A 13132-nucleotide genomic window follows, 5' to 3' on the forward strand; every position below is an offset into this window, starting at 1 on the left:
CACATATACAGGAACACCCAAGGACTCAGGGGACACATCCAAATAATGAGCAAATAGAGAAGAAACATAGGAATAAGTAGACCCTGGATCAAATAATATCGAGGCATCCCTCCAGTAAATAGAAATAGTATATGTGATCTCTGCATCAGAGGCAATTACCTCTGGCCTCATGGGGATAACATAGAATCTATTCGGTATGCCACCTGATTGGCCTCCACCTCTAGGACAACCCCCGGCCACCTGCCCTCCGCCTCTAGCCGGTCGGGCTAGCGGTAGGGTAGCTGGTGCAGTAAGCATGGCCTATAGTCTTGCTGCTCGGCCTTGACCAAAGTCTAGGATAAAACATCTTCACGTGGTCAAGATCCCCGCACTCAAAACAACCCCTCGGAATGGTGGACAGTTGACCTGAAGTCTGACCCTGATGGCCTGAATACCTACTGGAGGAACCCTAAATAGCTGGCGGGTGGTAAGTACACTCTGGAGTGACACTGAAATAAGGTCGTACTGGAGCACCCGAAGCAGATGTGGTGTTAGCTACATGGGCCTGCTGGGATGACCCCTCATGAACTGACCTTTGCCCCTAGGTGGGGTGCCACTGAATCCTCCAAACTACCAGGGCCACTTGTCTCTTGGTGCAAACTCTCCGCTATGGTTACGAGTACGCTCGATCCTCTGAGCTATATCCACAACCTGCTGAAAGGAAGTTCCCATCTCTATGTCATGTGCCATATGTACCTGAATCTCCGGGTGCAGACATGCAATGAACCTCCGCACCCTCTCTACATTTATGGGGAGTATGATAGCTGCATGGCGAGACAAGCCAGTGAATCTTGCCTCATAGTTAGTGACAAACATGTGACCCTGATGGAGTCACTCAAACTAAACCCGAAGCGCCTCTTTCTCTGAAGGTGGTATGTACTTCTCCAACAACAGATTTGTAAAATGATCCCAAGTTAAGGGAGGTGAACATGCTGGTGTGCTAAGAAGGTAAGCCTACCACCATTTGCAGGTCTTGCCCTCAAGCTGAAAAGTGGCAAAGTCCACCCTGTTGGACTCCAATATCCCCATGTTCCGAAGCCTATCCTTGTACCGGTCAATGAAGAACTAGTGATCCTCTGAACGCTCACCTCCAAAAGTATAGGGGGCGAAGCCCAGTCCATTTGCCCAGCTGCTTCTGCTGATCAACGGCCGCAACTGGTACGACCTCTAGCATAGCTGCTGCAACAAGCTGGGCTCCGCCCGCAGGTAGTGCACCTGGGGTATAATAAACGGCAGCAGCATGCCTTGGAGCCTGATTGGTAGGGGTTTGTGCTACCCCTCCCGCTGAGATACGGCGGGGTCTGCTGGAATAAACTAGCCTACATCATAAAGTCCATGAACCACAACTTATGGCCCATGACCTCCTGGAAACCCGGTGCAGTCATGAAATTTGTTGGGGCTGGCACAGTTGAAAGATGACTATCCTGCTACTTAATAATATGATTCTCTACTGGATCCACTGGTGGCACAACTGTAGTAACTCTAGGATGCCCTCGTCCTCTGACTGGAGCTGGAGCCCTCCCCCGGTATCTGCCTTAGCCTCTAACAATAGGGGGAGCAGCCACTCGACCGCCTGGTACATCCGCCGCGTGCATTCTCACCATTTGTGAGAGATCAATAGAAAGATACTTAGTATAATATCAATTACATGATATGATATGAAGAAAGAGAAGTTTCCTAACACCATATAGCCTCTCAAATATAAGTACGGACGTCTCTGCACCGAACCGCAAGACTCTATTAGGCTTGCTCATGACTAGTTAGACCTACGTGAACCTAGTACTCTGATACCAATCTGTCACGACCCAAATCTATAATAGGTCGATACTGCACCTAATGTTATCGTTAGACAAGCCCACAAGTGTAACTACAATTTATTTACCTTTTTAACAATAATACGGAAGTTTTCCTTTTTAGAGAACACTTTAAACTAGATTTCATGCTACTGTGATAAATCTTTTTAAATAAAATACCAACATAATAAGTACATATCCTGCAGTGATAGAAATGACAAGTACAAAAATACATATGTGCTACAAATCCCCAAAACTCGGCGTCACAAGTACATGAGCAATCTAGAGGATATGCAAAATAAACCACTAAAGCCACTGTTCGAAAGCAATAGACAAGAATAGTAAATAAGGTAGAAGGAGAATGTGGTGCTGCGAATCGTAGCAAGGCAAGTAGCTCACCACTAAGTCTCTGTAGATAATCGGCTACACACCCCCGTGACCACTGGTGGAACCTGTCTCAGTACCTACATATCAGTGTAGAAGTGTAGTATGAGTACGAAAAATAACGCGTACCCAGTAAGTATCTAGTCTAACCTCAAAGAAGTAGTAGCGAGGGGTCGACTTAACACTTACTAGAGGTCAATAATAATAATATCAGTGCATAAAGTAGACATGGTGAACATACAACAGACATCAATGAAACAAATAAAAGCAACTACAATGAATACAACATGAGTTCGTATTACATCACCAACATCTTATAACTGGTCGTGAAGGCACTAACTTAATTATACCTAAACTGGAAACTCATTTCAATTATTAAGCAAGAAATTGCCGAGGTGAACAACCCAATCCCATAAGAATAATGGTACTCAGTACTGCTAAGATGAATGTCCCGATCCCATAAGAATAGTGTTACCATCATACTGCCGAGGTGAACAACCCGATCCTATAAGAGTGATGTTATCATACTGCTGAGACGAATAGCCCGATCCCATAAGAGTGGTGTTATCATACTGCCTAGGTGAATAACCCGATCCCATAAGAGTGGTTTTATCATGCTGCTGATGCAAATGGTCCAATCCCATAAGAGTAGAGAAATTTACCTCACCCGCGTAAGTACTTGCGAGATGAGAAGACATGGATTTTTTATAGTTTATAAAGTATTCCTCCATTTTCTGAAATAAGAAGGCTAAGTAAATAATGGAAAATTTAAATCCCTAGTCACAGCTCTAATCAAGACAATTTATACGCATGATACATACAACAGTATAAGTAAAAGCATGATGTGAATCTAAGTCTACCCAAACATTATCATGAAATATAGCTACCCACGGAATTCATCACCTCGTGCGTACGTAGCTCCCCACACAAGTAACACACAACAAGGATATGCCTAAGGGGATGAGTTCCCTCTTACAAGGTTAGGCAAGAGACTTACCTCGTTCCCAAGATCACTTTCTGGTCCATAATTCGCTCTGAAAGCCCCATGTCGATGCCGAACAATCCGAAACTAATAAAATATTTTAGAGATTAATCAATATACACTCCAAAGTTTATATTTTAGCTCCTAGAGTCATAACCAACCCAAATTGGAAGATTCCTAAAATTTTCTCCTAGGCCCACATGCTCGGATTCCGAATTTTTGAAGATAAAAATTATCCATAACTTCACGAACCCAAATATATAATTTTAACTCAATTACATAATCAATTTCGTGGTCTAATCCCATTTTTATTAAAACCTAGGTTTACCAACAATCTCCTAAAATTTTCACAATTTTTATGTTAAAATCTACCCATAATGTATGTATTAAACTCATATTGTGTAGAAATTACTTAGCTCAAAGTGCTAGGTAAAAACCCTTCCTTAAAGAGCTCTAGAGTCAACCAACAAGTAAGAGGACACTTGCGAACGCAATGCACTAATCTGCCTCCTCATTGCGAACGTGTTCCCTCAAGTGCGAATGCGTAAGGCAAGTGGGGTGCTTAGGCCCATGCCCTCGACTTTACGCGAAAGCGACAAGTCAACCGCGAACGCGAAGGTGACCAGTCCCAAGCCTTCGCGAATGCATCCATGACTTCATGAACGCAAAGAACAAAACCACCAAGTCCCAAATTCCTTCTTCGAGTACACGATCCCACCCACGCGATCACGAAGAAGGAAACTAGAACCAGCAGTGACATCATTTTGGACTTAGCTCCGGGCAGTTCGAAACTCATCCAAGCTGCTCGGGACCCCGTCCAAATGCACCAACAATTCCATAACATAATACAGACCCCCTCGAACTCTCAAAATATTTAAAATAATATCAAATCTATGAATCGCACCCCAAAACCAAATCGAATCAAGTTATGAACTTCAAGCTTTTCAACTTACTCCGAACGCGCCGAATCATACTTAGACTACTCAGAATGACACCAAATTTTGCGTGCAACTCATAAATCACCATACGAAAATATTTCTAGGCTCAGAATCCCAAACTCACCTTGATAACACCAAAATCTACTCTAAACCAAACTTAAAGAATTTGAAAGACCTTTAATGTGCCAACTTTCAACATTAAGCGTTGAAATGCTTCCGGGGTCATCCGAAACCCGATGCAAACATACAACCAAGTATAAAATCATCATACAAACCTATTAGGACTGTCAAATCCTGATTCTGAGGTTCTTTACTCAAAATGTTGACTCAAGTCAAACGTAAATATTATAGGCTACTTATTAAGGAACTAAGTGTTTCAATTTCATCGAACCCTTCTAAGCCCGAACCAACCACACCCATAAGTCATAAAACAGTAAAGGTACATACGGGGAGTCTTAATTAGGAGAACGGGTGACCTAGAAAGCAAAACGACTAATCGGGTCGTTACATGACTACCAGATCTTAGAAAAAGAAGAAGGATGTTATTGCAACAAATAATGAGGCTAAAGAGAGAAAATACATGCCAACTCTACCTTCCCCCAGAAGCAAAGAAGTGAGAAGTTGCACAAATAATTTGAGCACTTTCTAGAAGTGTTCAAGCTGGTGCATGTGAATATACCTTTCACATAGGTGCTTTCTTAGATGCCAGCTTATGCTAAATTCATGAAGGAGATATTGTCCAAGAAGCGAAAAGTAGAATAGGCATCGGTTGTCAAGATGATAGAGGATTGTAGTACCATTTTTTAAAATAAGCTCCCTCAAAAATATGGAGATCCAGGGAGTTTTACTGTACATTGCTCTTTAGGAAGTACTAAATTTCAAAAATCTTTGTGTGACTTAGGTGCTTCTATTAATCTTATGCCTTTGTCTATTTTCAGAAAATTAGACGGAAATATTAGAGAAATCAGGTCGATACCTGTGTCCTTAAAGCTGACAAATCAGACCATCATCATACCTGAAGGAATTGTTGAAGATGTACTAGTTCGGGTAGACAAATTTGTGTTCCCTGTGGACTTCATTGTGGTGAACATGGAGGAAAATAGGAAGGTCCTCTGAATTTAGGAAGACCATTCTTGGCTACTTATAAGTAGGGATTTTAAGCTATTATTTGCTCTCTTTTACTTGTGTTTTGGGCCAAAAATGCGTGAAGGTATTCTTGGAAACTAATGTAATATTCTTGCTTGTAGGAATTGTTCAAAATGAGCCAAAGGAGTCATAATCACCTCATAAAGGAGTCAAAACTTGAACAAAAACCAAGATCAGGCCAAGAGATCTGAAACGCGGACCGCACAAATATTGTGCGGCTGCAAAAGCCACAACACGGCCGCGATAAAAAATACGCGATCCACAAAAGGGAGGTTCAGAGAGTTGCATTTTCAGGCTAAATAACAAGCGCGACCGCACCAGAAATGTGCGGCCGTGAAAGTCTCTCTACGACTGCAATGGAAATTATGCGGACCACAATGCATGAAGTTCAGAGAGCTCACAACTTGAGCAAAATAAAGAAGTGCAGTCCGCGTCAGAATTGCGCGGCCGCAGAAGTCCCATACGTGGCCGCGATTAAAATTATGCGGTCCGCGAAATTTAGCTCAACCTAAATCCAGATTTTTAGAACGCGGACCACGATCAGAATTACACGGCTACAAAAGTAAGAATGCGGCCGCACTCAGAATTACGCGTCCGCACAACCTCCATATGGGTATTTTTGTCTGAAAATTTTAGCTTAGTATAAATAGAATTTTTTGTCATTTTTAGGTTATGTTATGTATTATCTGAGCACGTGAGATGGCTGTACATTCCGTTTTGGGCAATTTTGTACTAAAATTATCTTTCAACATTAGATTTCATCTTTTAATCTAGTATTAAGAATTTTATCTTCTTTTCATCTTTGATTTCTGTTATTTCCATGAGTAGCTGGACCCATAGCTAGGATTGTGACCCAACCCTAGTGTGAGTATTTAATTGGTATTGAATTCTAGGGCTTGAAAGTGTATGGATAAGTGATATTTATCCTAGTTCTTGCTAGAACTATAGAATTAGTGGTTGCAAACACTGATTCATGCCTTTATGACTTAGTCTCTACTTGAGAAAGAGGGATTAAGTCTAGAAAAACTAGGCTAGCAAGGAGTTGGGGTGAACTCAAGGAATTGATAGCCCCAATTAAAGGGTTAAACTTAGAGATAGTAATATCCAACTTGAGCTAATATCACTTGAATTGTATGAATACCCATTTGGATTTGAGAAAGCTGTCACACCTCCCTTTTCTACCCGAAAGGGGTATAGGGGAGTTTTTTCAATTTAAGTAACAATCAAAACATGATTATTTATATTAAAATCAGAGTCTCCACTTGGGATAGTTTATTGGTGTCCCAAGTCACCGGTTAAAAATTCCGAATCGAGGAAGATGACTCTTATTTATGGTCTGCGAACACAAAAGACCGGGTAAGGAATTCTATTAATCCGGAAGAAGGTGTTAGGCACTCCTGAGTTCCGTGGTTTTAGTACGATCGCTTAGTAATTTATACTTGGCTTATTTTATCTAATTACTCATTTTAGGACCTATATTTTTTTTACCTTTTACCTCTATTAATCACTTGATAATCCGTATTTAAATAATTATCGAGTTACGCGTATGTATACTCATTTCGTTTGGCGCATCAAGAATCATGTCACGCGTACATGTACACAATTAATCACGCTTTATTAATTATCAAGATTATTTGGCCAAAGTCACGCGAACGCGTACCTCAATTTATTTTGAAAATCATAATTATGTCACGCGAACGTGTACACAATCACGATGATAAATTTAAACGCGTCTAAAGCATACTAATCGTATTCATAATTCTTCCTAAACTTTGAGATTATTGAGATGCCAAGAGTTTAAGGAATAATACCATTGTGAAGCAAAATATAATTTACCTATTTTGATTTGATATGTATGCAAAGCCATTAACATGATGCCGAGAAATTAGCCAACCTAGTTATTAATCCTCTCGATTAAAACATCAAGGCCATTTCCATTAACGAACTTACTGACAGTACCATTTTTACTTCATGAGTAAGTTTAATAGCATTTTCCTTGTTTTTCCATATATCAAACAAATAACAATTTTTACCAAAATAAATTTAAAAAATAAAATCAATCAACAAAAGGCCTTCTGCTTAACTCAATAAATGGCGAGATCACATAGTAACAAATAATTCATAACCTGACAAAGTTCAAGATTCAAATCAATTTATTATACAATCTTATCTAACTCAAAATCTCCAATTTCATCATTATTTATCTAACTCAAAAGCAACTAACCAAATAGCATGAAAATAATAGCTTACTAATCAAGATAACAACCAAACAACATGCTAATATATGATAACAATACGAATTTCCTAACTTCCTCCAATACTAACAAAACAAAATTGAACTTATAAGTAGACTCAGTCCGAGTTATGGATTCAACACTCGCATAGATATATAAACTTGATGAAATAATATTTCAAACAAAATCCATGAATCAAACTAGGAAGATACGATACATGTGTAAAAGAAACGGACCTTTATTGCCGAATCCGAATTTTAAAGCTTTGCAACTCAAAAGACGGACCAAACACCAGCGACCACGATCGAAAACCAGTGACGGCGAACTCAACGACTCAACCTTGGAAATGCGATTTTTTTGTGCAAAAAGGGACTGTTTGGTGTTGATTTTCAGCCAAGTTTTGGCTGGTTTTCGAGCTATTTCGCAGCTTCCTTTGGCCAGATTTTTCAGCAGATTCGAAGCTGATTTTGCTGCTATCTAACGCTGGATTTTGGGTGGTGTTTTGCAGCTCTGTTTGCTGCGTTTTCTAGCTGATTTCAGTAGATTTTAGCTTGTTCTTGGGCGCTGTTTCAAGGTCTGTTTGAAGGCTGGTTTTTGGCTGATTTCATTTAGAAATAGAGCTGCTCTTAGAGGTCATTGTTGGACTGTATTGGGGTGATTTTAAGCTACAATTTGGACTGGTTTTACAGCCAAACTGCTGCTGCATTTTTGCACATGTTGCAGCTGATTTTCAATTGATTAAAGGAGCTTTAAGGACTGATTTTCATGGCTGAAAAAATGGGCTCTTTGGAGGGTGTTTGAGGGTAGTTTAATGAAGGTATTTTAGGAAGGAGAAGAAGGTAAGCAACTTTTGTTTTAGCTCTTGGATCTAGATCTTAGGAAGAGAAATGAGATGACTTTTGGTGGTAATTTACATGGCTTCTAAGAGAAAATTGGAACTGATTTTTGTGAGAAAGGAGATGACCCAGTTCCTTATTCCTTTATTCTCGTTCTCTCTCTGTATTTGCTTATCCCCTTTTTGTGCTCTCTGTATTTTGTGTTTTTTGTTTTCTTCCTCGATTTCTCCTCCCCTTTTTATTTTTACCCCCTCCTTCTATGTGTGTCTATGTAAAAATGAGTGATGGGTTGAGTGTTTATATCTAAGTGTTTTAGAAAGAAAGAAAATGTGTAGGCCCTCCCTATTTTGTTGGCCTGGTTATTTTTCTATTGTGTATTGTGCCTATGTGAAATATGCATGAAGACAAAAAGAATTAAGAGTGCACAGTGAATATTTGTGTTTTAAAACAAGGAAAAAAATGAAATTGCTTTCCTATAGGAGTGTAACGTGAAGCATATCCAATATTGTGAGCATGTTAGTTTGTTATGAGAAGATAAGGAGGAATCTTTGGCAAATGACCATTTTTAATTGGTTCTTTCTTTTTTATAGTTTTTTCCTTATAATAAATAAGTAAATAATCTACTCCTACTAAATAAATAAATAAAAAGTAAAGTAAAATTACTACACTCAATATCTATTTGTCGAAAGTCTCAGATTTAGAAAATTGCACTAAACTAAATAAAACTCTTTTTTTTGGATTTTTTCTTTCTTTTTTTTCCTGTAAATGAAGATAAAACTTATACTAAAAAGGCGTAATGGCTTCCTGGTCACTTAAATTTGCAAGGCTTTTGAAAGCCGATACACAAACTTTGGACTTTCCCATTTGAATACTCAAACTCGTGAAACCCTTAACTAATAAACACATTTGACCTTTGAACCTACGTGCGTGTATTACACATTTACATACGTGTCCATCCAGTCAGCAAATGACCAATGGGATTGTTACACGTCAAGAGCGTGAATAAATTTATTAATTTCTACTTTTTCTTATATTTCCCTTATTTTCTTCTTCACCATAGCTGTGCAATTTTTACTTGATGGGGACAAAGCAAAACGACGTCACCGAAAAACGATGACGCTGCCTGAATCGTCCAACAATCTTTGCAAACTCCAAACCTTGTTCTCTGTTGCTAAAGGCCAAGTATCTGAAAGGCCTCCACTAATTATAAATACTCTCCTCTGTATTCTTGGGTACTTGAAAAAAACTGATTAAAGATATGGAAGATGAGCATGTAGGAGCAGAAGCCACTCAAGAAGAAAGGGAGACTACAAAAAGAAGAAGATAATTACTGGAACAAAATCAACATGGAACTAAAAGACGAAGAGAAACTCAACGAATTTAGAGTACAAAATGGAGTTCATCGGCATATCCCTAACTCTCAATCTCACGTTCTCCAACTGATAAAACCTCAAAATTTTCCTAGCATCATTCACTATAATTTTCCTCATCGTCTCCCTCGGAAAATCCGTCGTCTCCGTCGTCGGAGCCGGTGGATCTAGGCCTTCAAATCTAATCCTTTCTCTGGTAACATTCATAGACCTCAATTTTTCTCTCAATTTATCTCCCATAGGAATTGATTAAAATTCCGGCAGTCTAGCTCCATGGTTAATTTCTCTTTTTTGGAGGAACTGGCGGAATAAGGCGGAGTCAATAAACCCAGCCACCATTTTCTTCTTCTTTTTTGGTTTTCCTTATAGTTTCTATTTTTTTTTAATTTTACAATATTTTTAATGAATAATAACAGATACACGCGCCATTTGAACGTGACTTGTACGCACTATGTCCACGTAAGATAAGCTACCGCCACATAAGCATAGTCAATGATCAAAAGTGTTTATTAGTTGTAGGTTTTACCAGTTTGAGTGTTTAAATGGGAAAGTCCAAAGTTTGTGTATCGGCTTTCAAAAGTCTTGCAAGTTTAAGTGGCCAGGAAGCCATTTCGCCTACTAAAAATATACTCTTTTTTTGTGATTTTCAATTTTATCAAATAAAACCTATAAAAGGTGAAATAAAACTAAAAGTTTAACCTATTTAAATACTAAAATGTGAGTGAAAATCCAAATGTGGTTAAAAATTAGGTGTTCACAGCTGCCCCTCTTTGCTTGGGAACATGAAGAGTTCTCAAGAAAAGACAAAGTGAGCCGTGTGACTAATTTTTGACCAAATTTTAATTCAAAAAGGAAAATAAACAAAGGAAAAGGTTGCAACCGAGTCCTGGTTTTGGACAGCCTACATATCCCAGGTTATTAGGGAATCAGGTCGCGTGTAGTTCAAGAATGAATGATGGAGTGATGAGTTCGAGAGTCGAGTGAGGTTCCGTCGAGGCTCCGGTCCGTGGTACTGTTGTTACATCAAAATCAAAATTAAAAGACTAACTAAGCCTATCAACTACGAGTTACAAGATTCCTATCTATGAGTCTTCTGAAGCTTGATCTTGAGTCTTGGTTGGTTTTTCATGCGGACTCTGATCTGAATCTTGATGCTTGTTAGTTGCAGGTGCTTGTTCATTCCTTTTTCAACTTCTCGGATCAAGGCGGGACATGGAAAGCTTGTGACTTCAATCACGTCTTGAGCAGTCCACATCTTTTCTCCGCTTCTGCACTTTGAGTTCGCTTCTTTTTATTTTTCTTCTTTTTCTTTTATTCTAAGTTGAGACTCCTTATTTTGGTCGTCTCGAAACTTGTGCCTCAAGGTAAAAACCTGCTCAGGCTCCAAAGCAAACAAACAAATGAAATTTTTCTGCTCCAGTTTTCACTAGGAAATTTTTGTGAGTTATTGTAACAAAAATCTAAACTATTTCTTTATTGAAAGCAATAAAATCAAGATTGTGCATCATTGAGAAAAAGATATTAAGGAGTGGAGACTCTATATCTAAAATGAAATCAACTGGGGATTGGAGGCCTAAGTTGGAAAGATTACCAGGTTATGCTAGCATCAACTAAGGAATGAGACCCTATATTGGAAAAGATTACCAGGTTATGCTGGCATCAACTAGGGAGTGAGACCCTATGTTGGAAAAGATTACCAGGTTATGCTGGCATCAGCTAGGGAGTGGAGACCCTATGAACCAAGAAAGATTTTTTCTTTTTTTTTTTATTGAGAAAAATCATTTTCATTGTTTTTCTAAACCAGACTTCTTCTTCTTTTTTTAAATTATCTTAGGAGAAATTTTATCAAACTAGGTTTTCTTATTTATTTTTTTGGTATCTTAGGAGAAAGATTCATCAGACTAAGATTTTATTTTTGGCATCTTTGGAGGAAGATTCATCAGACTAAGATGTTTATCCTAGGAGAAAATTCATCAGACCAGGTTTTCTATCTTAGGAGAAACATTTATCAGACTAGGTGTTTTTTTTGTTATCTTAGTAGAAAGATTCATCAGACTAACATTTCTATAGTAGGAGAAAGTTCATCAGACTAGGGCTTTTTATCTTAGGAGAAATATTTATCAGACTAAGATTTCTTTCCTAGGAGAAAATTCATCAGACTAGATTTTCTTATCTTAGAAGAAAAATTCATCAGACTAAGACGTTTATCCTAGGAGAAAGTTCATCAGACTAGGTCTTCTATCTTAGGAGAAAGATTCATCAGACTAAGATTTCGATCCTAGGAGAAAATTCATCAAACTAGGTCCTCTTTTTTGTTATCTTAGGAGAAAGATTCATCAGACTAAGATTTATATTAGGAGAAAAATCCATCAGACTAGGACTTTTTATCCTAGGAGGAAAAATGTGAAGATCAATGGCAAGATTTTATGCACAATAGCAAGACAAATAAAGACAGAGATTTGAGAAACTTCCCTTTGTAGTCTCTTCTCTTCTTTTCTTTTCCTTCTTTTTTTGTTTTTGTTTTTGTTTTTCTCTTTTTTTCTCTTTTTTTGAACCGCTTTCCTTGCACTGCTTTGTTCCTGTTTAACACAAAGATAAATTTGTCAGTTTTGAAAATGGTGGTCGTTTTATGGCCTTGAGTCTTATGCAGCTTGGCTTCTGCTCAATCAGCTTGAGTCGGTCTCAAAAGACTTTTGTTCTGCACCAACTCTGATTGTTTCACACCCAGTACCATTTGTATTTGCGTCTCAATCAACCTTATCACAACTGGAGATACCAATTGGAGATCTTTGCTTAGGTGACCTTTTCTGATGTCTTGAATGACTTCCTGCTTTTTGAGTAATTTGTCTGTCAGAGAGAATCACCAGTTATCTTTCTTGCGCCAAGTAGGCTGACAAGAGATTTTTTGGGGAAGCCTTTGCATGAATCCTCAAGGTATACTAGCAGTAACAACTGAGTGCTGGACAAATTTACTTTATACAATTGAAAAGCTGGTAGCAGATTTTGAAATATTTTCTTGCTTGTTTTGACAAGGACTGACTCAGAGTGAAGGACAGAATGATGCAAAGAAACAAGTATTAACAAGAAATGCCCCTGTCGGAAGGACATAAGGAAGAGTTTTTTTTCCTTTTTTTTCTTTTTTTTTTCATTTTTTTTCAATAACTAGCCTTAATGGTCATGACATGCATTTTGGACTCAACGGTCTGATCTATCAAACTAATCCAATCTTCCTTTTTGCCGTTCTTATGACCTTTGAAGTCGGGCTTGTTCGTGCCGATCCTTTGCATCAGCTTCACGACTCACTTTCAACTAGTGGTGCCCCGAGGGATTTTCACCTACAAGTCTCTCTCATTTATTTATCTCTACTTACCGTCGCCTTACAGTGCCTGTGAAGGTTTTCACTAGTAAGA

General features: G+C 38.5%; 1 long non-coding RNA gene across 1 annotated transcript; it reads right to left on the reverse strand.

Annotated features, from left to right (window-relative positions):
* Nucleotides 1-1984: 1984 nt before the first annotated feature.
* LOC107807097 (uncharacterized) lies at nucleotides 1985-8805 on the reverse strand. The gene is made up of 2 exons (XR_001652818.2): nucleotides 7753-8805; nucleotides 1985-2296 (listed from the first exon to the last, which is right to left on the reverse strand). It is a non-coding gene; the product is annotated as an uncharacterized LOC107807097 (long non-coding RNA).
* Nucleotides 8806-13132: the final 4327 nt, after the last annotated feature.

The sequence above is a fragment of the Nicotiana tabacum genome, chromosome 10 (genome assembly GCF_000715075.1).
Source record: "Nicotiana tabacum cultivar K326 chromosome 10, ASM71507v2, whole genome shotgun sequence".
Taxonomy (NCBI): domain Eukaryota; kingdom Viridiplantae; phylum Streptophyta; class Magnoliopsida; order Solanales; family Solanaceae; genus Nicotiana; species Nicotiana tabacum.